Source organism: Protopterus annectens, chromosome 8.part0, assembly GCF_019279795.1.
Source record: "Protopterus annectens isolate FY-2018-M chromosome 8.part0, PAN1.0, whole genome shotgun sequence".
In the NCBI taxonomy this organism is placed as follows: Eukaryota; Metazoa; Chordata; order Ceratodontiformes; family Protopteridae; genus Protopterus; species Protopterus annectens.
This window is the reverse complement of record NC_056741.1, coordinates 1,234,435,675-1,234,461,859: the sequence shown is the minus strand read 5'-3', so window position 1 is coordinate 1,234,461,859 and position 26,185 is coordinate 1,234,435,675. Positions and strand designations below refer to the sequence as shown.

Genomic DNA, 26,185 nt, shown 5'->3' with positions numbered 1-26,185 from the left:
TGCACCCACCACTCACTGCACTCCCAAATGCATACATTCCTATTAGGGAGGAGGGGCGCAGGCCATTCTTCTTCAGTCTTCCCCCTCCCTGCCTGACTCCTTTTGTCCCAGTGCCATTAATCAAACCCCAGTCAAAAGAGTCACAGTCACAACTCTGTTCTCTGCACAACACAGTCAGTCTGGTTCTGATAATTTACCAATTCTGTCAGACAGTTATCAGCCAGAACTTGAAAAATATATGCTTTTCTTGTGAATCAGTGTACAAAAAAAAACAGCAGCTTAATGGCTACATAACCCCTCTGCTGCTTATCATCAATGGAAGACCACATATCTGAAAATAAATTTCTCTAGCAAACATCTCAGAATAAATGTTGTGATATTCAGCTACAGAGTGCAATTGGTAATTTCATTATAAAGACATACAGACAACTTGCATTAATGAAATGTATATCATTGGATAAACATTTTGGGAGGGGAAGACAAACAAATATTCTGACAGATATTTTGAAGAAATACATACATGATTTTTACTTCTGATATAATGCCAACTCAATACAAATATCATGGGCATGTAGGGCATTCCCCAAGCTAAAAGTACACCCACACTGCCAAGAGAAACAAAGTACAACACAAACTGCCATAGTGTCACACCCATAACATTGTATTTGGCGGCTATGCATAAAAAGGCCATACAGCACCCCTGCTTTCAAAGGTCCAACTAGAACTTACAGGAAGTGATACCTGGCCACTCAGACAGAGCATTTGCCTTAGATCTCCATTTTACTCTCAAAGACTTAAATGCAACTTAGTGTTGAAACTGGCCTGGCCATATTATTATAGTCCATATTTGGAGTTTTAATGGTAACATATTTCAAAAGAGTGGATCTACTATGATATCTTAAGCCACAACTCTCTCAAAACTTACATTTCAGATGCATCTATATAAAACTCATTTTCTTCAGTAAATAAAGAGAACTGATTCACCAGTACCCGAAATGGTAAATGTTTAATAAACACACAAAAAATTCAAATAAATATTTCTGCGTAGAAACACAAGCTTTCTAACTGCTGTATGAGGAGGTGGCTTTGCTTTCCCCCTTTTACTGTTATCACTCTTAAGGTCACTGAAACGCTAGGAAATCAAACAAAAGCATTACTTGTCCTTTGGCTGAGAAGCAACGATCAAGAAATATGGCTACTGCTTTACCATGGAACCAGAAAACACTGCTGCAAACATACACTGACAAACAAAAGACAGAGAAAAACAAGCCAGGAAACCCAGGCTCATGCAAATGTTAATGGAACAATCCAGCTTCATTTACTACAAGTAAAATGTAAAAGTGCCTGATTTTTAAGGGAAACATGTTTTTTTTTTTTACTTCTTATTTAGTACCAACCATTATAGACATATCTGGATACAAACTTAGAAACAAGTTCTACTGTACCACAGTTAGAAGTCTCACACCCAGGTAGATAGACCAAGTGCTTTCATTCTTTATTCACTAATAAAACAGAACTTCTTCAGAATCTAAAGTATGAGATTACCCATCGGTTAAAAAACTGAACTAACAAGAAGGATTTGATGTTGAAACTATCATTCAAGCCTGGGTATTTGTCTGTATCCAGTCTGATCTGCCAAACAGATTTGTGGCATTCAAGCTACACTTTGTAGTCCCCTATAAACTAACTTATACTGATGGCATCTAAAATGAATGGCATGTAATAGAATGTTTCGCCAGTGCATTATTTACCTTCTTGTTCTTAATTGCTAGAAAGTGTTTGTATATTCTGTGACTGAGTTTCAATATAATTTTCCCTATAAAAAAGCTTTTTTTTTTTTTTTTTTAACATTTGTTGACTGGGAAAGTCCAACTAGGTTCCACAGATCCTGTTTTCAGCGGAGGCCCGGGGAGAAATGCTCCAGACGCATGTCTTTAGAATGCATAAACATGATTCACAAGTTGCAAGGTAAACCACCCTTTGTGTTTGACAATCACATCTGCTTTTAGCTCAGATCATGGTGTTCCGTGCATTAATGGAGGTGGTGTTAATAAAACGGCATTGTTTGCACTTTCCACACTTGAAAGTGCCGTTACTTGAATGTCCTGTAGAAAAAACAATATTTTGATATTACTGATGCTTTTATAAGTAAAAAGGGGGTGCTGTCTCAATGAATTAGCTAAGTCAAAATTCCCCAAAATGATTTTCCAATTTCCATACAAAACATTTTTAATACACATATCAATCATGATTTGAAGGGGGAAGGCACTTCTCTAACCAATTGTGTTCAATTCCCTGCTGGTAGGTGTGGTTTTCACAGCCAGTGAATCATCACCTCTAGTCCTCCTAGGATTATTCATGAAAGAACAATCTATTAGTAATGGAAGAGGCTCAAATGCAGTGGTTGCTGGTGTAAGGTCTAACACTGAGGTAATCACAGATACTTTCAACAATCCACTACCTCTCCTCTCCCCACCAGATCCTTTAATAAATTCCTTGGGCAGTATCAGAACCCTGAAGTCCCCAACAGGAGGCAAAACACAGGGCAAAGGGAGAGGGAAGAACAAGAAGAAGAAGAAATGAATTTCAATATGGACATTTTAAATCTGAGCAGCATTAATTTAAATGCTGATCATGTTAAAATACTTAATGGGGGTTTTCTTTTATCCCTACACAGGCAGCAAACCTTACTATTACAATAGTTGGTGTTAAACTGTATATACATAAACAGAATTTACATTACATTCTTCAAGACATTTCCCGTTTTAATGTAAATTCTAATGTGCCTTGCAAAAAAATGACATACAATCCTACATTACGTAATTAAGAACGTTGTGAAGCTGATTTGAGGGCTAAACTAGGTAGTAAATGTAGGAAATATAATCTCCCTTTCACAAAAAGAAAAGTCCTTCTAGAATTGATTACCAACAGAGACATTAGAATAATGAAAGCAGATAAAGGCGGAATGATAGTTGTGATGAACAACCAGGACTATACACAGGCCGTTAACAACATGTTATCAGATGGCAGGTGTTATGAAGAAACTACGAAAGACAAAATTCAGAGATGCTTCATGAATACTGACACCGTGCTCTTTGATTTATTATGTCAAGGAAATTTAGATCAAGAAATGTACACATTTATACGAGTAGAATTACCCAAAATGGCAAGACTATTTGGGGATTTTGAAAGTGCATAAAACCATAGTAAACCTCAGTTCAGGCCAGTAGTGGCAGTGGACCACTACAAAACAGAACCCATTTCCATCTTTCTTGATTACATACTTAATCCTGCTGTACAAGCTTCTAAACACACGTAAGAGATTCCTGGCATCTGTCCAAACTACTTCAAGAGATTCAAGGGTTGGAAGGACGACATTTTTTGCTTCATTTTATGTGGTTTTATTGTACAACTGTATTGATCTACACAGTGGCACTGAATTTTTAAAGGAATATTTGGCCAGTTTCACTAATTTTAACAACAGTCTCAACACTGTCTGCACGCTTCTTGACATTGTCCTAGAAAATTATTTTTTTCTCTTTTTCTGGAAAGTTGCATATAAAAAAAACAGGAGTTGTGATGGGGGCCAGAGGAGCCCCCACCTTTGCCAACCTGGTCATGACACTTTGGGAGCAGAAACATTTAAAACCCCATCCTTTGTTTTCAAATGTTCATTTCTATCACAGACATATAGATAATTTGGGGGGGGGGGGGTTGTATGGAAGGGCTTGATGGAAGAGTTTTAACACCTAATAACATTTGTAAACAGTACATATTTGTTGGAGTTCACTAAAATGGATTTGGAAAAAAAAACATCAGTTTTCTGGGGACATCACCTTGACTTTGGTTAATGAAGACAAGTCAATCTGGAGTAGTATATACAGGAAGAATACTTCTGCCAACCAGTACTAACACAAACAATATCTCCATCCACAACATATGAAAAAAGGAGTTGGAAAGGGACACTTTATTCAGTTAAGTAGGTTGACAAGTGATTATCTTTCTTTTCAAAATGAATGAGTCACTTTAAGAAGGTTTTTCTTGCCAGAGGCTACAATTTGTATTGGCTGATCAAGATTCAACAAGAAGTCTCATTGCTTATGTCATGAAAGGAGATACTGCCAGCCCAGCTATTTGGAATTTTATAAATAATTATATGTCATCTGTGAACATCAGCATGATTTATACAGAAGTGTGACAAAGAGAGATATTGCTAGCACAGCTGTCTGGAATTTTGTAGATGGTTATGTGTCATTTGTGAATGTCAACATGGTTCATGTAAGATGCTTGTGTTACAACTATATTAGAACTGGATGTTATGTCTATATCAAACTGCTGGTACAGAAGTGTGTGTTGAAAAAGTATTTTACAAAGTACTGAACTTAAAATATGTACATCTAAACAGTTACAATAGTGCAGATACTTTTCTGTTCTAATCCAGTAGGGTACAGTGTGGTTACATCTTTAACAGTGGAAACTGGGACACCAGAGGTTAACTTCAGAAAAATAGCTTAAATTAAATAATTTTATAGCCACATAATAAAATAATGTTATCTTTCAGTTACAGTGCAGTAACAGACACAGTGTCTAGAACTAGAGGTTCACTGTATTGTCTTCAAAGTGTTTTTATTGCTTTATGAATTCCAGGATTTGCCTGAGATCTAAGAAAAGCCAGACGTGTTTTTACAGGTAAATGCTACCAGCTGCATCAGTGGGGGTTTTACTGGGGATTGAGTCAGATGACAAGAAGAGATAATCATCATGCACCCTATCATAGCAGTAATACTTGAGATATTAAAGAACTATCAGAGAGACGGAGAATTCTGTATTTGTCTTTGACCTGACATAAGCTGGAAGACCCACTCACCACATCTGCCTTGCTTGCTCTGTAAGTTAACTAGGATATAGTAATTCTCTAGATATATTCAGGAATATAGCAAAGCTTAATTTAGATGTTTTTCTTTATTTATTTGAGACTGTCCTGCAATGCTGTTTTAAGTATTTCCTGTGATTTTGAACTTTGATGTTACTGTGATTATATACAGAGTATTTTCTTGTTCTTTTATTATTTACTATTATTACATATATTAAAACCTTTCATTGCGGCTGATATTTGTGAGACATATTTAAGTTCTGAGAGCACCTGCACATTTATTTGCTGACACTGTGGGCCGCTCCTAATAGCCTTCCTCTTGGTCAAACTACCATCTGTATTGATAGTAACATTACATAGTAAGATTGAACACCCTTTGCTAAAAACCTTAAAGTAGCTGATAAAGAGTTGGCTGGTGGCAGTAATAACTACCTTATAGCCTGGGCAGAAAGGGGAATAGTTAGTATACCTGTGCCAGGCTTTCCCGATATAAATCAAACCTCAAAGTGTGTGTGTGTGTGTGTGTGTGTGTGTGTGTGTGTGTGTGTGTGTGTGTGTGTGTGTGTGTGTGTGTGAGCTACTTGGGCAGGGACACAAACCACTGGTTTGTCAGAGAGGGTGCTGGAGTTCTTGGCTTAGCCACTCAGCTGAGATCTCATCCCTATTAGCTGTGCCAGTGGGAAGTCTTACTGGGGATCTGGAGAAACTGGCCCCAGACTGAATGTGGTCTCTGTGTGCTCTTAAGGGAAACTGCACTTGATGCACAGAGCTGCATCTGTAAATAGTGTGCGTATGTGTGTGTACCAGTCATCCTCCCAATGTACGTCCCCCCACTGTTGACAGTAGTGAGGATTGAGGCTCCCTGACTACTAGGCCAGTGGTGGGGGGTCACAGCTTAGATACACGACAGCTACACCAATCCTTAGGAAGACTAGCAGTGATGATTCATCGGCTGTGAAAACCACACCTACCAGCATGGAATCGAACATGGTTTGTTATAGAAGAGCCTCCCCCTTCCAATCACGATTGATGTGTATTAAAAATGTTTTGAATGGAAACTGGAAAATCATTTTGGGGAATTTTGACTAAGTCATCGGGACAGCACCCCTTTTTTTTACTTACAAAAGGGTCAATATAATATCAAAACATTTTGTACAATGTTTTTCTACAGGACATTCAAGTAACAGCACTTTGGACACTTTCAGGTGTGGAAAGGGCAAACAATGCCATTTTATTAACTCCTCCTCCAATGTACACATTAATGCATGGAACACTAAGATCTGTGATAAAGGCAGATATAACTGTGAAACACAAGGGGTGATTTACCCTGCAACTTGTGAATCATGTGTGTGCTTTTATGTAGGGAAAACGATACAGAAACTCAATCGCAGAATATACAAACATTCTAGCAATTAAGAACAAGGAGGTAAATAATGCACTGACAAAACATTCTGTTACATGCCATTCATTTAAGAAACTTAGCTTTTTTGTTTTAGATGCCATCAGTAGAAGTGAGTTTACAGGGGACTACAAAGTGTGGCTTGAATGCTGCAAATCTGTTTGGCAGATCAGACAAGATGCAGACAACTACCCAGGCTTACAGTATCAACACCAAATGCTTCTTGTTAGCTCAGAAGCTTTAATAAGGAGGACAGCATTGGTTTAATATACCAAACTGAAGTTAACATTCAATCAATGTGCTTTAAGGGATTTCTGATTTTTTTAATACTTTTGAGCAGGATTGGTCAAATTTTTAAATACACATTTTTCATTGGTTTTATACAACTGTCACGTGATCATATATTATGTTTTTTAAACTGGTGGGTAATCACACACTTTAGATTCTGAAGTTATGTTTTATTAGTGAATATAGAACAAAAGCTTTTCATCTATCTACCTGGGTGTGAGCCTTCTAATTGTAGTATGGTAGAACTTGTTTCCAAGTTTGCTGGTCTGTCTGTTTTACGCCGTTTCCTTTGGATTTTTATATCTGGATACAAATTGCACTCCAACTGAAGAAAAGTCATATACTCACCCCTAAAGAAAACATATGATGCAGCTTTGCAGACTGTTATGTCACACAGGCCTGCATTTGCTATATACGAAAGCTAAAAAAAAAAATCTTTCTGCAATAAAAATGCAGTGGAACATAGCTGTGATTTCTTATATAGACTGCCAAACAAAGCTCCATCATGAAAGTGTGTAACTATTCTGCCCATGCTAATACATACATAGCACATTACAAGAACTAGAAATATTGACTATATGGCTACATAAGTACATAGTTATTTATTTATTTATTTGTGATCCGATGTTAATTTAATGTACTTAACTTCCTGAACATAAATATAAAAAGAAGTTATGTCTTGCCATAAATATAAAAAGAAGTTATGTCTTGCCATAACGTTCCATCAGAGTTGTTAATCTTCCTCCAGTCGTCACTGATGGGTTCGGTTCTGAGCCCTCGGAACCAAGTCGGCCTTATACCAAGCTTGCGTGCACCAAAAACTCTCGAGCTAAGATGCTACCCACAATGCCCTTCACTCAGTTACCTCAGATCAAGTTTGCATGCAACATATAGAAAAAACAGGAAGTCAGAGGCCATCTCTGCGCAGAAACCCTGAGACACCACAAAGACCCAGATCATCTTCCAGGAGCCTTTGGCGGGGGTCGGTGGGAGGGTGTGATGACTGGAAGATCATCAATTCAGATGGAATGTTTTGGTAAGACATAACTTCTTTATCTGAAGTCGTTAATCTTCTTCCTATTCATCACTGATGGGACAGAATCCCAAGCTACTTGGAGAACTTGGGTGGCCCTTCTGGAAGAACATTCCTGAGAACCATTGAGCCAAAGGCCACTCTTCCCCTGGAGATCAGATCCAATTTGTAATGCTTGATGAAGGTAAGGGGTTTAGCCCAAAATTGGCTGCTGCATAGATGTCATCCATGGAGGCCCTAGAGTGAAAGGCAACTGATGCTGCGATAGCCCTAGTTGAGTGAGCTTTGATTTGATCAGGCTTAGATTCATTCGTAAGCAAATATGAGAAGCTAATGCAATCCCAGAGCCATTTTGACAAAGTAACTTTAGACACTGCATACCCCATTCTAGGACCAGAAAAGGAAATGAAAAGTTGGTCCGACTTGCTAAAGGACTTAGTTCTGTCCAAGTAGAAACGTAATTGTCTATGAACATCCAATGAATGTAGGCAGTATTCTCCCTTGTTTGAATAATTTGGAAAGAATACAGGTAGCTCAATGGACTGGTTAATAGAAAAGTCAGAAACCACCGTGGGAAGAAAGGATGGATTAGTACGAAGTGATACTCTGTCCTTATGGAAGATCAGATAAGGGCTCTTGATACACAAGGTTTGCAACTCAGATATTCATCTGGCTGAAGTGACGGCCACCAGAAACAAGGATTTCCATGACAGGAATTTTAGATCACATGTCGCAGCAGGTTCAAAAGGGGGTAGAGAGAGAGACTGGAGAACCCTGGAGAGATTCCATGCCTCCACCGGCTGCCTGATGGGAGGTCTGCTGTGGAAAATTCCCTTGAGGAAGGTCTTGCAAAGTCGGGTGGCAATAAGTGGGACTCTATCTGAACCATTATGGAAGTTGGAAATAGCTGCTAGATGGACTCGAATGGTGGAAGCTGATGCACCATTGTCGAACAACTCAGCAAAGTAATGAAGAATAGTAGCTACAGGAGATGAAAACGGATCTAGCTTCTGATTATGTGACCAGATAGAGAATCTTTTCCATTTGTCCCTGTAAAGTTTTCTGGTGGATGGTTTATGGGAGGCCAGGATAATATCACGGACAGATGAGGAGAGGGTTTCCTGCCTGGCAACTAATGGAAGTGGAAAAACCAAGACGTCAGCTTGAGAGTGGACAGATTCGGTGGAGTCGGCCCTTGTGGGTGAGGTATAAGGTCCTGACGAGTGTCTAGGATCCAAGGAGGTTGTAACAGATGAGGTCGGAGGAAGGGAAACCACACTTGACGAGGCCAGAATGGGGCAATGAAGATCACTTTGCTTCTCAACTGAACAGCTTTCCTTAGAAAAAGGGGGAATCTGAGGACAAGCATAAAGGAGACCCGCGGACCAATCGTGAATCAAAGCGTCTCTCGGTGACTCCCCTTGAGGGGAAAAGAGGGCAAAGTAGCTGCTGCATTTTGTGTTTGAGGGGGAGGCAAAAAGATCGCAGCATGGCTGGCCCTAACGGCTGAAGATTTCTGCCATCACACTCAGATTGAGAGACCACTCGTGAGGACAGAGGATGCACCTGCTCAGCCTGTACACAATAACATTGGAGCTCCCCAAGAATATGCACTGCAATCAGAAAGCAGTTGGAAGCTATCGCCCAATGCCAGATACTCATGGCTTTACCACATAGGGGGTAGGATTTCGTCCCTCCCTGTTTATGTACCAGACAACGGACATGTTGTCCGACTGGATAGCAATCGTTCCTGATGGAAGGAGTGGGTGGAATGCTTGCAACGCCAATAGCACTGCTCTTAACTCCAGGAAACTGATATGCAAGTTTACCTCTATGCTGGACCACGTGCCTTGGACTGACTTTCCCTAGAAGTGGCCTCCCCACCCTATCAGGGAAGCGTCTGTGGTCACCGTGGCACAGGGTTGGTGAGCCTAGAAGGGGCGAAACCAAAGATTTTCGTCTGTACTCATCCAGCAGAGGAGATCTTGTTTGCAGGTATTGGTGATGAGAACCTGTGAGCTCAGGGGATGTAGATTGGATATCCACTGGGACAGAAGGAGCCATTGTAGCAGGCTCATGTGTAATCTGGCTAGGGGAACAATTGGGATGGCTGCCGCCATACACCCCAGAGCCTGAAGAACTTCCCTTGCAGGCACCTTTCTCTGACAGAGTATCACTTGAACTTGTGCCCTTAATCTCTGAAGGCTGTGAAGGGGAAGAGAGACCAGACTTGATTGAGTGTTGAATATTGCCACTATAAATTCCAATTGTTGTGAGGGCTGGAGGTTGGATTCTTCCCACTGGATGGTGATGCCCAGTGACTCCGCTAGTTCTAGAGTCTAGAGGAGGGCCCTGACCAGAAGGCGCTTGGTGGGGGTGGAGAGGAGCCAATAGTCTAAATACAGAAACACCTGGAATCCCTGAAGTCTCAGATGAGCTGTGAGCACTGCTAGGCATTTCGTGAACACTCTGGGGGCAGTCAAGAGACCGAATGGCAGGGCTCTCAATTAGTAGCGATTGGCTCCCAAACAGAAGCGAAGGAGACTCCTGGAGTGCTTGTCCATTTTGATGTGGTAATATGCATCCCGGAGGTCTAACGAGCACATCCACACACCCTCCCGCAGCAAGGGGAGGATGGATTGAATCGTGACCATGCGGAAAGTACAGTTGTGTACACTTACCATAAATGTAGATGTTCGAGTGTATTCACTGTTGCAGTCATTACATTTGGGTAAATCTGCTGGCAGGTTGCCCTCAGTCAGCCTGATTAACAGTGTCTTGGGTCCTGCGTCAGTTGCTGTCCCTTCTTCCATGACGTCAGGTCGTCAGGGGTATAAAACATGCAGCCGACGCCCTTACATCAGTTTTTCTTGCCCCAGATATCAGGTGCCCCCCAAATGGGGAGCAAAAGATATATACATGTAATTAAAAACACAAAAATATACCTCCAAACAAAAGCAAATACACCTAAAAGGCTTTTAAGAATAGCAAAAGAAAGTAGAGGTATAGTAAGAGAAAAACAGGGGGCTGGAGGGAAGGTAACCAGGACTGCAACAGTGAATACACTCGAACATCTACATTTATGGTAAGTGTACACAACTGTACTATGTTCTTCGTGTTTCACTGTTGCAGTCATTACATTTGGGAAGATTCCCAAAGCTATGGTTGGAAGGATGGATTTATACCGCATTAGGACAAGCTATAAGGCCCTGCAAAACAGCAGAGGCAAAGCCAGCTATGGACTTAGAAAAAATTGGTAAGTGAAAATGCTTGGTGAAAGTATGAACTGAACTCCAGGTAGCAGCTTCTAGAATATCCCTGGTAGGAACACCTCTGAGAAAGGCTGTAGAATTAGATGCAGCCCTGGTGGAATGAGATCTGATCCCCTGGGGGATAGGTTTTCCATGGTGCTTATAGCAGAAATGAATACAATGGCTTATCCATTTTGAAATGGTTTGTTTTGAAATAACCTTCCCCTCTGCCCCTGCAGCAAATGCTACCAGCAGTTGTTCAGATGATCTTCGAAATTTAGTCCTGTCCAAGTAGAATCTAAGTTGTCTGTGTACATCCAATGAATGCAGAATCCGCTCCCCTTTGTTCTGTGGATTGGGAAAAAGTTGGCAAATGAATGGACTGATTAAGAGCCACACTGGATACCACCCTGGGCATGAAGGATGGATTGGCCCTGAGTGACACCCTGTCCGCATGAAAGATAATGAAAGGCTCCACTGCCATAAGGGCCTGTAATTCAGATATCCTTCTAGCTGAAGTGATTGCTTTAAGTCTGCAGTAGCAACTGGCTCGAAAGGAGGTAGAGTTAGTTTCTCCAATACAAAGTTAAGGTCCCAGGCAGGGGTTGGAGCTCTCCTAGGTGGTCTCAAGTTTTTGGCCCCTCTTGAGATACTGCTTTAGCAGAGGATGAGAGAAGGGGGGGGGGGGTTCTGTGTTGTAATGAGCTGAAATGGCTGAGGCATGGATTTTTATGGAGGAAAAAGACAGGCCCTTGTGAAGCATCTCAGTTAAGTATTGCAAAATCTGAGGTAAATTGGGTGCTGCTGTGCTCATCCCTTGAGAATGATTCCAGACGCAGAATCTTTTCCATTTGTCAGCATAAGATTTTCTAGTATTGGGTCTTCTCGCCTCCAAAATGACATCCATCACAGGTTTGCTGAGGGATGCTAAGGGGGGATTTAAATGATTAGCCAAGCTGAAAGATTCAATGTTTGGAGCTGTGGGTGCAGAATTTGGTTCTCCTGCTGAGACAGTAAGGAAGGTGTCTGAGGCAGGTGCCATGGAGAAATTTGTGACACACTGCGCAGGAGTGGGTACCAGTGTTGGCGAGGCCAGTCTGGAGCAATCAAAATCATTTTTGGTTTGTCCTGTTTGACTTTAGTAGAACTTTGGAGAACAGAGGCAGAGGGGGAAAGGCATAGACCGACAGGTTTTACTGAAAGACAGAGCATCCAAGACAGAGCATCCACTTTCCAGGCTGTTTTGTGAGTAGTTCTTGTGCAAAATTTGTCCAACTGGCAGTTCTGGGGTGAGGCAAAAAGATCTATGTCTGGGCTCCCCCATTTGCGTGTCAACATGTTGAAAATCTGTGGTTCCAGTCTCCATTCGTGTGGGTCCATGTGGTTTCTGCTTAGTTTGTCTACCAGAATATTCAGCTTTCCTGGCAGGAATTGAGCTTGTAGTTGTACTTGGTAGCTCAAGGCCATGTTCCACAATGCCATGGCTAGTCTGCAGAGGGGGTAGGAATGTGTACCTCCCTGCTTGTTTATGTACCACATAACCATGGTGTTGTCCGTCTTTACCATTAGTTGTCCTGGATGAAGGTAGTCCTTGAAGGCGGTCAGTGCATTCTGTACAGCTAGCATTTCTTTTTGATTGATATGAAGATGAATTTGATTTGGGCTACATTTGCCCTGAATGCACTTCCCTGCCAGATGAGCCCCCCCATGCATAGTCTGATGCGTCTGTAGTTAGGATTTGGGCAGCAGGGGGTGGTGTGAATGGCAGTCCCTTGTTTTGGTGGCAGGCCTCTACCCACCATAAGAACTCTAGGTGCAGGCAAGGTATGATAGGAATCATTGTTTTCAGGCTGTGACAATGTTGACTCCATAAACTTTTTAAGTACCGCTAAAGTTTCCTCATATGCAGTCGTGCATATGGAATTAGAAGAATGCAGGAGGCCATGAACCCCAAGGCTTGCAGTATTTGTCTTGCAGATAGCAGGATTTTTGTGGACACCTGTTTGAAGTAAGTCACCAAATGAACGTGCTTTTCTGGCGTAAGGAAAGCCATCTGGGCAGTTGTATTCAAGCTTGCACCCAGGAATGTAATTTTTTGAGAGGGTACCAAGTTGTGGTTTCTTTTTGTTTATGGTGTACCCTAGACAAGTTAGAACTCTTTTTACAAACGCCAGATGTTTTAGAAGAATGGCATGGTTTACTGCCTGAATTAGACAATCATCCAGGTAAAGATATATATGAATATTTCTTTGCCTGCAAAATGCAATTACTGGAGCCAGGCACTTTGTGAATACCTTGGGCGCAGTAGACAAGCCAAAGGGCAGTGCAGAGAATTGATAATGAAAGTAGCCTGCTTTGAAGCGTAGGTATCTTCTGCAAGATTCCCTGATTGGGATATGCAGGTAAGCCTCTTTTAAATCTACAGTTGCCAACCAGGCATCCTTGCCTAGCACAGGAAGTAACTGATGAAGAGTCAGCATCTTGAATTTTGGAATGTCCAGAAAGGTGTTTAGAGTAAACAGGTCCAGAATTGGACGCCATGATTTGTCTTTTCTGGGTACCAGGAAAAGTCTGGAATAGAAGCCTTGTCCCTTTTCCTCTTCTGGTACTAGCTGAATTGCCCCCATGTTTAGGAGGGAACATACTTGTTTCTGAGCCTCTGCCCACTGATTTGGGGGCAGGTCTGGCCACCCGTTTGGAGTTGACAATGTGTAGAAATGAAATCTGTATCCCTGGGACACTATATTTAAAACCCATTTGTCCTGGGTTATAAGTTGCCAGTTTTTTGCATGAAGAGCCTATTTTCCCCCCAGAGGGGCGGCTGAGAGGTAAGTGCTTGGTAATCTTAAAAGAAAGTCATTGAGACTGTTTACCATAAGGTGGTGTCTTGTTATTTCCAGATTTGGAAGTGGAAGCACCCCATTGCTTAGTTCTGAAAGTCCCCTGGGACTGAAACCTGGTGCTTTTGGAGTGCCTTGGTTTGGCCCGAGTGGCTCTGGAAGGAGCTGGAAAGGACCAGTTCTTAGTAGGCCAGTGCCTACTAAATCTTGGAGGTTTAACTTGTAAGAAATCTTTCACAGTTTGCATAGATTTAGCTTTATCTTCCATCTTTTTTAGAACTTCTTCAGCCTTATTGCCAAACAGATGGTCCTGCTGCAAAGGAGCATCCAACAGTTTTGCTTTAACATGATCAGGCAGAGATTGCCCCTTAAGCCAAGCATGCCTTCTAAGCAGAGCCAGTAACAGCAGCCCTGCAAGAGGCCTCTAAAGAATCAAAACCACATTGCAAAGTATGTTTTCCAACTTGTTCAGCTGAATGCAATAAATCCTGCAAATATTTATTTTCCACACAGTCAGAAATCAACATAATTTTCTGTTTAAGCAGCCCCATGATATGCTGTTGATATTTTAGCATATGGAATTGACAGTTTAAAGCCCTGATTGCCAGGGTTGCAGAAGTATAAACCTTTTTACCCCATCTATCCAGCGCCCTGGAGTCTCTATCAGAAGGGGTAGGATTTTTAGCAGTAGAAGCCTTAATACCCTTGGGTCCCTGAGAAATGGTTTCAGGGTCCACAACAGGGTTTTTGAAAAGGAATTTGTGGGACTCAGGAACCCTATAGTATCTGTCTGGTTTACTAGGGGCCGGAGGCAGTGAATCAGGGGCTATGCTGGATTCCGAAAACACATCATAAACAATGTCTAGTACAGGAGATACAGGCAAAGGCCTATGTTGAAGCAGAAGACGACAAAGAAAATCCCTAAGCCTCTTTTTGGATTCAGAAAAATCCTGACTTTCCTAGTGGAAATGCTCCCTTAAGGTATGTAAAGTTTCTCCAAAAGAAAAATCCTCGGGGGAGAAGCAGAGGGAATGGAATTCTCTGCATCAGAGTCCTCATAAGGAGGTATGGACAAATCCAGGTCATTAGAAGAGTCAGAAGAAGCAGAATCCTGTTCAGAAGATTCATAGTCAAATTCAGCCCTAGGCCTCTTAGAAGGGGGGGGGGGTTGACTACCCCTGATTAGAGTAATTAAATCTTCAGCCATTTTGATCATTTGTTTTTTAGGCATAGGGGCCTGAAAATGTGGCCTGGGCGTCGGCTTTTTAGATATAGATTGAGATTTAGGCCTCAGTATTGAAGGTGGAGTTGGTTTAATATGCAAATCTGTAGGCTGGAATACACCCTCAGAAGCCGGTGCCTGCACAGCGGCTCTGAACCCATCCAAGGTAGACATCCCCAGGTTCCTTAGGAGAAGCATCTCGCAGCATACCGGACTCCGAATGGGTCTCAGTAGAGGCCTGCGAATCAGAAGTAGCGGGTATCAGGGGCTGCAAAAGTGCCTCACTGAGTACCAGCGAACTGGCGACTAGCTTAGGAGAAGCGTCATTGGCAGTTTTGGACCTCAACGGCCTGTCTCTTTTTCTTTGCGTTTTGTCGGTATTCCGGTAGTCGGATGGCTAACCGACATCATTTCTGGATAATTAAACCGAGAACTGAAATATTTATAAGCAAAAATGTACAGACGACGGATAGTGCGCTGATTAAATAAATCACAAAACCGACAGCAAGGTACGTCATGGTCAGGGCCTATGCAAGGAATACAGTACAAATGAAAATCCTTATGAGGTAATTTGCTTCCCACAAGTAATACAATTATTAACTTTTACTGACATCGGTAAGAAGCAAGAAAAAGTTTCCCCAATGGGGTACTTAGCTTTTAGTTGAAGACTTCGGTTCTGAAACTTGAAAACGAAAATTTCAGGAGTCGGCCAACCGGCACTTGCGAACGGCTTCAGCTTCGGGCACCGTGCGGCAAGAAAGACTGATGTAATGGCGTCAGCTGCATGTTTTATACCCCTGACAACCTGATGTCATGGAAGAAGGGACAGCAACCGACGCAGGACCCAAGACTTTGTTAATCAGGCCGACTGAGGGCAACCTGCCAGCAGATTACCCAAATGTAATGACCAACAGTGAAACACGAATAACATCTTGGTCTGAACCACTCATTTACTTAGCTGGCTGAGATCCAAAATGGGCCATCAGTCCCAGGTCTTCTTTGGCACTAAAAAGAATCTTCAGTAAAACCCTGATCCACACTGGTCTGGGGGAACCTGTTGGATGACTCGTTTCTGACATAGCTTTCATATTTTGGAAGCTGCCTCCTCCCTTTGACTGGGTGGAACATCGGGAAGGGATTACAGAGGTCTTGGATAAGAGATTAGGGGAATGTGATAGCCTCTGGAAATTATTCTCTGCACCCACTGATCGTTTGTAATAGAGAGCCAGGCAGCTTGGTGCAGAGAGAAACGCTCCTTTACTGCTTCCAGAGGAAAGCAATCGGGCAGCTCTTCAGGAGTGCTGATATGGTCTTCCTGAGAAAGAATCACTGGAGTCCTGACTTCAGGGATCCCCTCTGCCCCGAAAGGGGAGTCTTCCATTACTGGAACCCCCCCCTGCCTCTGGGGGAGTCCTCTCCACGTGCATCACGGAAAGGACCTTGACACTTTTTGTGCCACATCTTTCCACTCCTCTGGCTCCTGAAGGAGTGCTGAGGTTTGGAAAAATGTAGACCCATGGCAGACAAGGTCTTCCTGTCCTGCTCGCACCTGGCTAATATATGCTTGACCTTAGCACTGAACAAAGCTGATGGTTTGATAAGGGCATTTAAAAAGGAAGACTTAAAGGAGTCCGCGAGGTCACAAATGCGCATCCAGGTGTGGCATCTCATAACTAGGCGTGCACCTGCAGGTCTAGCCCCTCCTTTGGTTGCGTGGGACAGCAACCTCATGGATGAATTGGAGATTGACTCTAGGGTGGCAAGTTGGGAAGCAACTTTATCACGTGCCTCATCCGAAACCTGACCCACGAGGGTTTCAGAGAGCTCGGTGATGAGATCTCTCTGGAGCCTCATAAAATGTGCCAAAAAGTTCAGCGACCTGACAGCAAAGGTAGCCAACACAAAAACTCGCTTCCCTAATCTGTCCACCACCCAGGACTCTGTTGGGCAGGTGGACAGCAGAACTTTCCTCCGCAAGGTCCTTCTTTGTGGCTGCCGCCACCACCATAGCATCTACTGGCAAACCTCTAGACCAATGGGGTTTATCCTCTGGAGGAGAAGAGTATCTTATCTGATCTCCTGGGGATGGCCTCAACTGTGTCGGGTTTCTTCTATGCCCGCTGCACGATAAGCTTGACCAACTCATTGGTGGGGAGGGGGTCACCCAAGAAGTAAAGGGCCGAGAGCAGAAGGCCTGCAGGAATACGGATTCCTCCAAGGAAGGATTGGAGGGCTTCCAGTCACCCCTCTGTTTCAAGATTTCCAGGATGTCTCCAAATGAGACATCAGGGGGTGACCGTGGGGATCCTTCCCCATCATTGTAGTCTGTATCTTCCGTGAGGTACTCCACTAGGGAGTCCATGTGTTTCCTCTTACATGCCTGTTTCCGAGGGGGTTCTTCAGTGGGAGCATCCGAAGAAGTCTCAGAAAGGGAAATACCCTAAACAGGGATTTCCTGGGCCTTGTGCTCTCAGAGTCCTGGGGGGGGGTGTGGCCTTTGATAGCTGCAGCTCAGAGGGAACTGGTGGAATGTCCGACGTAGGAGGATTGCTCCATATGAGCACCCTTTCCATGACCCGGAAAGTAGGCCCGCCTGAAGAGGAATGGCAGCATGGAACTGAAGAAGACAATTTCAGAACCGGAGTCACACCCCGCTCCACGCAGTCTGCTCCTGGGGATGGAGCCTCAAGCAAAACCGGTGCGGAGCCACCTTCGGACACGAAGACGGAACCGGCAACACAACCAGAACCGTGGCCGGAACGGAGGGTTCCACCCCCCAAGGCATGAAATTGAGGAAGGGTGGGTTCTGACAGAACAGACATCCAAAAGGGCCTCGGAGCCTCAGACACAGTCATTGTTGGCGCCGAGGTAAGGGGTCCTCCCGTAGATGTCAAAAAATGAGCCTCAGAACAGAGGGATCCAATGGAGAAGAGTACGTAAGGGTTGCTGGGGTAATAGACCCAAAGCCCGGAGTGGGATGGGCTCTAGGAAAATTTGTAATTCCCCTGGCGGTTAGCAGCTGATCAAAGAGGCACACCGCATCCAATTCTGAAAGGCTCTTGGTGGACCTTTCCGATGCCCCTGAGGGGGATTCAGGCCAGTCCAAAAAGAGGCTGAAGACTTGTCCGGCAAATGGGTCCACAGGCGAGGAGTACTGGGTCCGTGGTGCATTGAAGAATGGCACCAACGATTCCAGTTTGGGAACCAGCAGCAGGGGAATGATCGGAGCCAAGAACAGGCTCGGAGCCGAGCTCACAGCTGGGGTGGAGGAGAGAGAAAGAGAGAGGGAAATACCAACAATGGTATTGGGAATACCACAAGGGTAAAAAGGCCAATACCAACAATGGCAAGAAAATAAATACCTGTGGGTAGAGCTGAGTGAGTAATTAGAGAAAAAATAGCAAACTGACTGGAAAAAACTCACACATACTTATAAAATTTGAAAAAAAATAACACTTGGCTGGAGAGCTCAGTGAAACGCTGCTATATGACTGCACGGCAAACGAGATCTGAGATAAATGAGTGAAGGGCATTGTGGGTAGCAGCTTAGCTCGAGAGTTTTTGGTGCACGCAAGCATGGTATAAGGCCAACTCTGTTCCGAAGGCTCGGAACCGAACCCATCAGTGATGAACAGGAAGAAGATTAACAACTTTAGATCTATTCTTACTTTACACCAAATATTTTGCATACTACTTGCATTTTACCAATAAGAAAATATCTTGATACTAAAGTAAGAGCAAATATTAAGAAACTTCCACAAAACAGCTGTACAGATAACATCTCCCTTGGGCCAAAATGAACTTGTTTTATACATAACTGCAACTGTCATTTACTTCATTAACATGGGAAAGCAATGAACATTACTTTCTCTAAATAACTGAACAGATGCACTGAAGTGTATATATTGAGGGAAGACTGACAAAGTACAGTTTTGTACCTACCAAAAATGTAGATGTTCGAGTGTTCACACTGCTGCAGTCATTACACTTGGGTTATCCTGCCGTCAGGCGGTCCCGCAGTCGGCCAGATTTCCAAAGTCTTGGTCCGGCGTCGGTTGCTGTCGCTTCTTCCCTGACGTCAGTGCGCCAGGGGTATACAAGATGCATTCAATGCCATTTTCTTCAGTTTTTCTTGCCCCAGATGTCAGGTGCCCCCAAGGAGGTAGGCAATACATATTGCCAATAAAAAATATACATATAAAATAAAAAAAAACAATACCTACAGTTACAAGCAAATACACCACAAAGGTTGTATAGGATAGAAAGGTATAGATAAGTCCAGCTAGTTCAGAGGGGATGGAGGGAAGGTAACCTGGACTGCAGCAGTGTGAACACTCGAACATCTACATTTATGGTAGGTACAAAACTGTACTATGTTCATAATGTTACACTGCTGCAGTCATTACACTTGGGTAGAATCCCAAAGCTAAGGTTGGGTGGCTGGTCTGTAAAGAGTTAGGATTGGCTATGAGGCCCTGCAGAACTGCAGTGGCAAATCCTGCTCTGGATTTAGAGTAAAGAGGCAGGTGGTAATGCTTGGTAAAGGTGTGCACTGAACTCCAAGTTGCAGCCTCCAAAATTTCCTTGGTAGGTACTCCTCTGAGAAAGGCTGTTGAAGTGGCTGTTGCCCTGGTGGAATGTGGCCTAATGTTATTTGGGACTGATTTTCCATGCTGTGTGTAGCAGTAACAAATACAGTGTCCTATCCATTTGGACATAGTCTGCTTTGAGATAGCCTTGCCCTGTGATCCTGCAGCATATGCTACAAACAGTTGCTCAGTTTTCCTGAAAGCTTTTATTTTGTCCAAGGAGACGCGTAGCTGCCTGTGTATGTCCAAAGAATGCAGAAGTTTTTCCCCTTTATTCTGGGGGTTTGGATAAAAAGTTGGCAAATGGATGGTTTGGTTTAAGAGTCACACTAGATATCACCTTTGGCATAAAGGTAGGGTTTGTCCTTAAGGAAACCCTGTCCTGATGAAAAATTATAAAAGGTTCCACTGCCATTAATGCCTGTAGCTCTGAGACTCTTCGTGCTGAAGTTACTGCCAGGAGCAGAGGTGTTTTCCATGATAAAATTTTAGATCGGCTGTATTGGCTGGCTCAAAAGGTGGTAGGGTCAAGTTTTTCCAAAACAAAATTGAGGTCCCAAGTTGGTGTTGGTGCTCTCCAGGGCGGTCTTATGTTTTTAGCCCCTCTGAGGTACTGCTTTAGCAAGGGATGAGAGAATAAAGGAGGATCCGTGTTGTAATGTGCTGAAATGGCAGAGGCGTGGATCTTAATTGATGAGAAGGATAGGCCTCTGTCCAGCATCTCAGTTAAGTATTGTAAAAGCTGAGGAATGTTTGGAACAAGAGGGTCAAGGCTTTGAGCCTGGTTCCAGGTGCAGAATCTCTTCCATTTTTCTGAGTAAGCTTTCCTGGTGCTAGACCTCCTGGCCTCCAAAATGACATCCATAACAGCTTTAGAGAGAGGTGCTGCCTGTTTGACTAATGTATCTGCCATGCAGCCAGGTTTAGGGTTTTGAGCTGACCGTGCAGGATCCGATTGTTTTGTTGAGTCAGAAGGTGTGGAATTTGAGGCAAAATCCATGGTGGGCCTTGAGCCAAGTTCCTTAAGATAGGGTACCAGTGCTGGCGTGGCCAGTCTGGAGCAATCAGGATCATCTGTGTTTTTTCTTGTCTGGCTTTTAGGAGTACCTTTTGAAAGGAGAGGCAGTGGCGGGAAGGCATAAACTTTTAGGTTTTTCCAGCTGAACAAAAGAGCATCCACTTTCCATGCTTGTTTGTGATAAGTCCTTGTGCAGAATTTTTGTAGTTGGCAATTCAGTGGGGAGGCAAAAAGATCCATGTCTGGGCATCCACATTTTTGCGTTACCATGCTGAAGATTTGTGGATTCAATTTCCATTCGTGAGGGTCCATGATATTTCTGCTTAGATCATCTGCCAGAGTATCTTTCTTTCCTGGCAGGAATTGTGCTTGCAGGTGAACTTGATACGTTAGAGCTGTGTTCCACATGGTCATGGCTTGCCTGCATAGGGGATAAAAATGAGTGCCCCCTTGCTTGTTTATGTACCACATTACTGTGGTGTTGTCTGTCTTTAGTAATAATTGTCCTGGATGCAGAAGGTCCTTGAAAGCTGTTAGGGCATTTTGAACAGCCAACATCTCTTTTTGATTTATGTGAAGATGCATTTGGTCTGTGGTCCACTTGCCCTGAATGCATTTTCCTGCCATGTGTGCTCCCCAGGCGTAATCCGAGGCATGTGTTGTTAGAGTTTGCCTGGCTGTGGGTTGGGTAAAAGGATGATCCTTGTTTAGGTGACATGCCTGTGCCCACCATCGAAACTCCTGTTGTAGGCAGGGAATCATTGGTATTACTGCTTCTAAACTGTGACAGTGTGGAGTCCAAACACTTTTTAGGTACCATTGTAATTTCCTCATATGCAGTCTGGCATATGGTATTAGTAGTATGCAGGATGCCATGAATCCCAGGGCCTGCAGAATTTTTCTTGCAGGGAGATGGGACTTTTTTGCCAGTAATTGAAAATATTGAGTTAATTGAACTTGTTTGTCTGGCGTGAGGTAAGCCATCTGGGCCGTTGTATTTAAGCTGGCACCCAGAAATATAATCTGTTGCGAGGGCACTAGTTTTGACTTCTTTTCGTTTACTGTGTACCCTAGAGAAATTAGCAACCTTTTTAAAAATGCCAGATGCTGTAGAAGAATGTCCTTTGTCTCTGCTTGAATGAGGCAGTAGTCCAGGTATGGATATATTTGAATTCCTTTTTGTCTGCAAAATGCAATTACTGGTGCCAGGCACTTTGTGAAGAGCCTGGGCACAGTAGATAAGCCAAAGGGCAGTGCAGAGACTTGGTAGTGCATTGTACCAGCTTTGAATCTGAGGTATCTTCTGCAATTTTGTCTGATAGGGACATGCAGGTATGCCTCTGAGGTCCAGAGTAACAAGCCAAGCCTTCTTGCCCAGCATGGGTAGAAGCTGCTGTAATGTCAACATTTTGAATTTCGGAATATCCAGGTAAGTATTCAGACTTGAAAGGTCTAGTATGGGCCTCCAGGCCTTGTCCTTTCTGGGGACCAGGAAGAGTCTTGAGTAAAATCCTTGTCCTTGTTCCTGTTGTGGTACTTTTTGAATAGCTCTTATGTCCATGAGGGCTGAAATTTGTTTTTGTGCCTCTATCCATTGATTTTGTGGCAGGTCTGGCATTCCTTTTAGCCTTGGTAAAGTATGAAAGTGGAACCTGTAACCTTGAGACACAATATTCAGAACCCATTTGTCTTGGGTGATTGTTTGCCAGTTTTGAGAAAAAGTGCAAGTTTTCCCCCTAAGGGGGCTTCCAAAAGGGACGTGCTTGGCGTACAAAGGGGAAAGTCATTGTGACTGTTTCCTGTAAGGTTGAGACTTGTCCTCACCTCCTTTTGGGGTTGAGGTGCCCCACTGTCGTTGTCTGTTTGAGCCTTGGGGTTGATATCTGCCTCTTGGGCGTCTGTATCTGCCTCTCTGTGGCCTGTCTGACACTGGAAAGGACCAATTCTTTGTTGGCCAATTTCTGCTAAACCGAGGTGGCTGTACCTGTAAGAAATCCTTGACTCTTTGCATAGATTTAGCTTTATCCTCCATTTTCTTTAACGCCTCTTCTGCCTTAACACCAAACAAGGTATCATGCTGTAAAGGAGCATCCAATAACTTTGCCTTAACATGATCAGGTAAGCTCTGTTCTTTTAACCAAGCATGTCTTCGAATCACAGAACCTGTAACTGCGGCTCTACAAGAGGCCTCTAAAGAATCAAAACCACATTGCAGAGTATGTTTTCCCACCTGTTCAACTGCATGCAATACATCCTGTATTTCTTTACAATCAGGAGCTTCTGAGCTTGCAAGCATTTTCTGTTTTAACTGAGCCATTAAATATTGTTGGTACTTAAGCATGTGGAACTGGCAATTTAAAGCTCTTACTGCTAAAGTTGCAGAATTGTATACTTTCCTCCCCCATCTATCAAAAGCTCTGGAATCTCTGTCAGAGGGTACTGGATTTTTTGCAATGGAAACCTTAACCCCTTTTGGACCCAGCGAAATAGTTTCTGGATCAGCAGAAGGGTTTTTGTATAGAAACTTGAGAGTCAGGGACTCTAATACCTATCTGGCTTGGCTGGAGCAGGGGGCAAAGAATCAGGAGATAAGCTGGATTCAGAGAACACATCATCCACAATATCTAGCACAGGTGGAATAGCCAGGGGCCTGTGCTGAGGCAATAAAAGGAAATCCCCGAGCCTTTTCTTGGATTCTGAGTAATCCTGACTTTCCCAATGGAAATGCTCCCTCATGGTATGTAAAGTTTCCCCAAAAGAATAATCCTCAGGAGGAGAGGATGAAGGGATAGATTCTTCAGCATCAGAGTCGTCATAGGGAGTAGAGAGTATCCCTGGTCTGAAGAGGAATCAGAGGAAATGGAAACCTGATCAGAAGAATCATAGTCTGTATCCTGCCTAGGCCTTTTCTCAGGAGGGGGATGGGAACCCCTGATTAGAGTAATGAGGTCTTCTGCCACTTTAAGCATCTGTTTCTTAGGCATGGAGGACTGTCCAGGAGAATGCTGTACTTGTTTCTTTGTCTTTAATGGTACCTTTGTCTTGGCTGTTGTTTTAATGGTAAGTTGTGAAGGTCTGAAAACACCCTCAGAAGCTGATGCCTGATCTGTGGCTCCGGACCCATCTGAGGGATTAGTTTCCGTAGGCCCAATACCTTGAGTTTCCAGAGGCCTAGTTGTCTCCACGTGGGAGTCGGAAGCAGCCTGTGGCTCTGAGGTAGCGGGTGTCAGGGGCTGTGAAAGCACCTCACTGAGAACCGGCGACTGGCCTAGAAGAGGTTTCGTCGTCGGTTTTGGACCTCGTATGCCTGTCTTTATTCTTGTCTTTGCATTTTTTCAGTATTGAAGTCGTTGGTTGATCCGATGGCATAGTATAATTGAACCTTCGGCCAAAGTAGTGCAAAGCAAAATCAAAACGTCTTTTTATAGCACGTTTGTTAAATCTAGCACAAAACCGACAACTAGTGGCATCGTGATCAGGGCCTAGGCATGGAATACAGTAAGAGTGGAATTCCTTATGAGGTATTTGCTTCCCACAAGAAATGCAATTATTAACTTTTTCTGACATCGGTCTGAGGCAAGAAAAAAGTTCCCCCAATGGGGTACTTAGCTTTATTGAAGACTTCGGATCTGAAATTCGACTTCGAAAATCTCAGGAGTCGGCTGACTGCCACTTGCAAACTGCTTCTGCTTCGGGCACAGCAAGAAAGACTGAAGAAAATGGTGTCGGATGCATCTTATATACCCCTGGTGCACTGACGTCAGGGAAGAAGCGACAGCAACCGACGCAGGACCAAGACTTTGGAACTCTGGCCGACTGCGGGACCACCTGACGGCAGGATAACCAGACTGCAGGACTGCCTGACAGCAGGATAACCCAACTGTAATGACTGCAGCAGTGTAACACGATGAACATCTGCTTTTCCACAATATTTTTGGTGTGGTACTCTCCAAAACAAGTTCAAATACACAGTGTTAAACTTCAGTCTGGATAGCTGTAGTAAGTTTCAGTTGTACCGGTGTGTGTACTCTTGTTTAAAACACTGATGACAGACTTACCACTTACATAAGGCCATGGCAGAACAAAAATGACACACTTCTGTTGGGGTCTTCTTCTCAAGGGTTTGCAGCAGCCTAACTTAGAAGTGTGTCCCTTAAAAACAAGTAATGGACTGCAAAGTTAACACCTGTGCACAATGTAATACTTTTTTAAAGTCACTCTCCAGCTTAATGCTTTTCAGTAGTGGTTGTGAATGCAACTATTTACTTTTTATACATGAGCTCCATTTTATTTACATATCTGTTGCATGGTAAAATGCAAATGCATGCATTCTAACCTATACTAAATATGCAACTTTTCTTTCTGTGGATCAAAAATTAGTTGAACACAACATCCAAGCATATGGAAGAGGCTTTACACCACTTCATTTTCTGAGCACAGTTTGAGCATATGATCATGCACAACAACTCTACCAATTTTATTGTTAAAGATGACAGCATGCAAGACAGGCTTTAGAATATCATTATTGCTTGTGCCAGATTAACATTTGACCCATGGTATGATGTTATACACAACAGTATGGATGACATTTTCTAGCAGCCACTAGCAGCACTGGGGAAGCATTCTTCAGCAATGACAACTGCCTCTTGAAAATGTGGTGGCATACCTGTCTTTGCAGTGTTAAACTTCCACAGAATTCTGCCTGCAGGTTTGTAGATGAACAACAAGCTTTGAGCTGAAAGAGAATTCATCAAACACATCACAGCTCCCTTCAGCAAGAGAACCCAACACACCTGTCATTCTCCTCTTTGATTAGCCCTTCCCATTGCTAGCATTGTGTTTCACTGCTCTGATCACTGGTTCTAAGTAGTCAGAATTTCACATTACATTCCAAAACTGGTCTCATCTGAATTTTTTTTTGCATGGGGTAAACACTTTTTGTTCTCTTACAAATTAAACTATTAATATTTAGCAAACAAAGCCATGTCCCATATAAACATTCTTGTGTACTACACTGCTTTGACACACTACACATACCGAGACCATTTCCTCAACTGTTCTTTAATCTCTTCTATAGGAGCTTGCTGTATGTCCATGTCTAAGTTTATCATTCATTCCTTTTTGTTTCCCTGTATGCTCATTTATAGTATGACAGTTTACCTCTTCCACTCTTCTAGTCTGTTGCAGACATCTAATACAGAATCTCAATTACAGTATTTAGCAAGCTATATAACCTCTTAAGAAACTTAAGTTCCACCCAACATGACCCCGTGATTTTCACAATTCGTTTTCTAAATACACAGTCTGTCATTTCACTTCACAAAGTTGGAGTTAAATCCCATTAATTCCATAAGTTTATCATGAACTCGTCTATTCTTTCAGCAGAGATCTTCCTTTCTCGATCTTAAGCTTCCTCCGTACCTTTCATAACCTCTCTGATTGAGGCTACCTCTTCTTTTTTCCATTTTCTAGTGACTGCTTGTTTAGCTACAATTAACAGCAGAGGTAACAGTGCTAGGATGTATTTTGAGTAAGGAACTTTCACCTAATTTAACCTTGCACATCTCTTTAGTGAGCTAAGTGCCTCTCCATTAACTTGTCTATCACTTCCTGCAGTTCCCCTTTAAAATGATTGTAGCTTTTGGCATTCGCAAAATCTGTTCCCAGTCATT

At 43.1% G+C, this 26,185-nt stretch overlaps 1 protein-coding gene across 1 annotated transcript in view; it reads right to left on the bottom strand.

Moving 5' to 3' along the window:
* The window catches only part of LOC122809329 (cyclin-dependent kinase 17-like), a gene marked incomplete in the record, with an annotated part of 1,699,239 nt that overhangs the window by 1,485,305 nt on the left and 187,749 nt on the right, over positions 1-26,185 (bottom strand).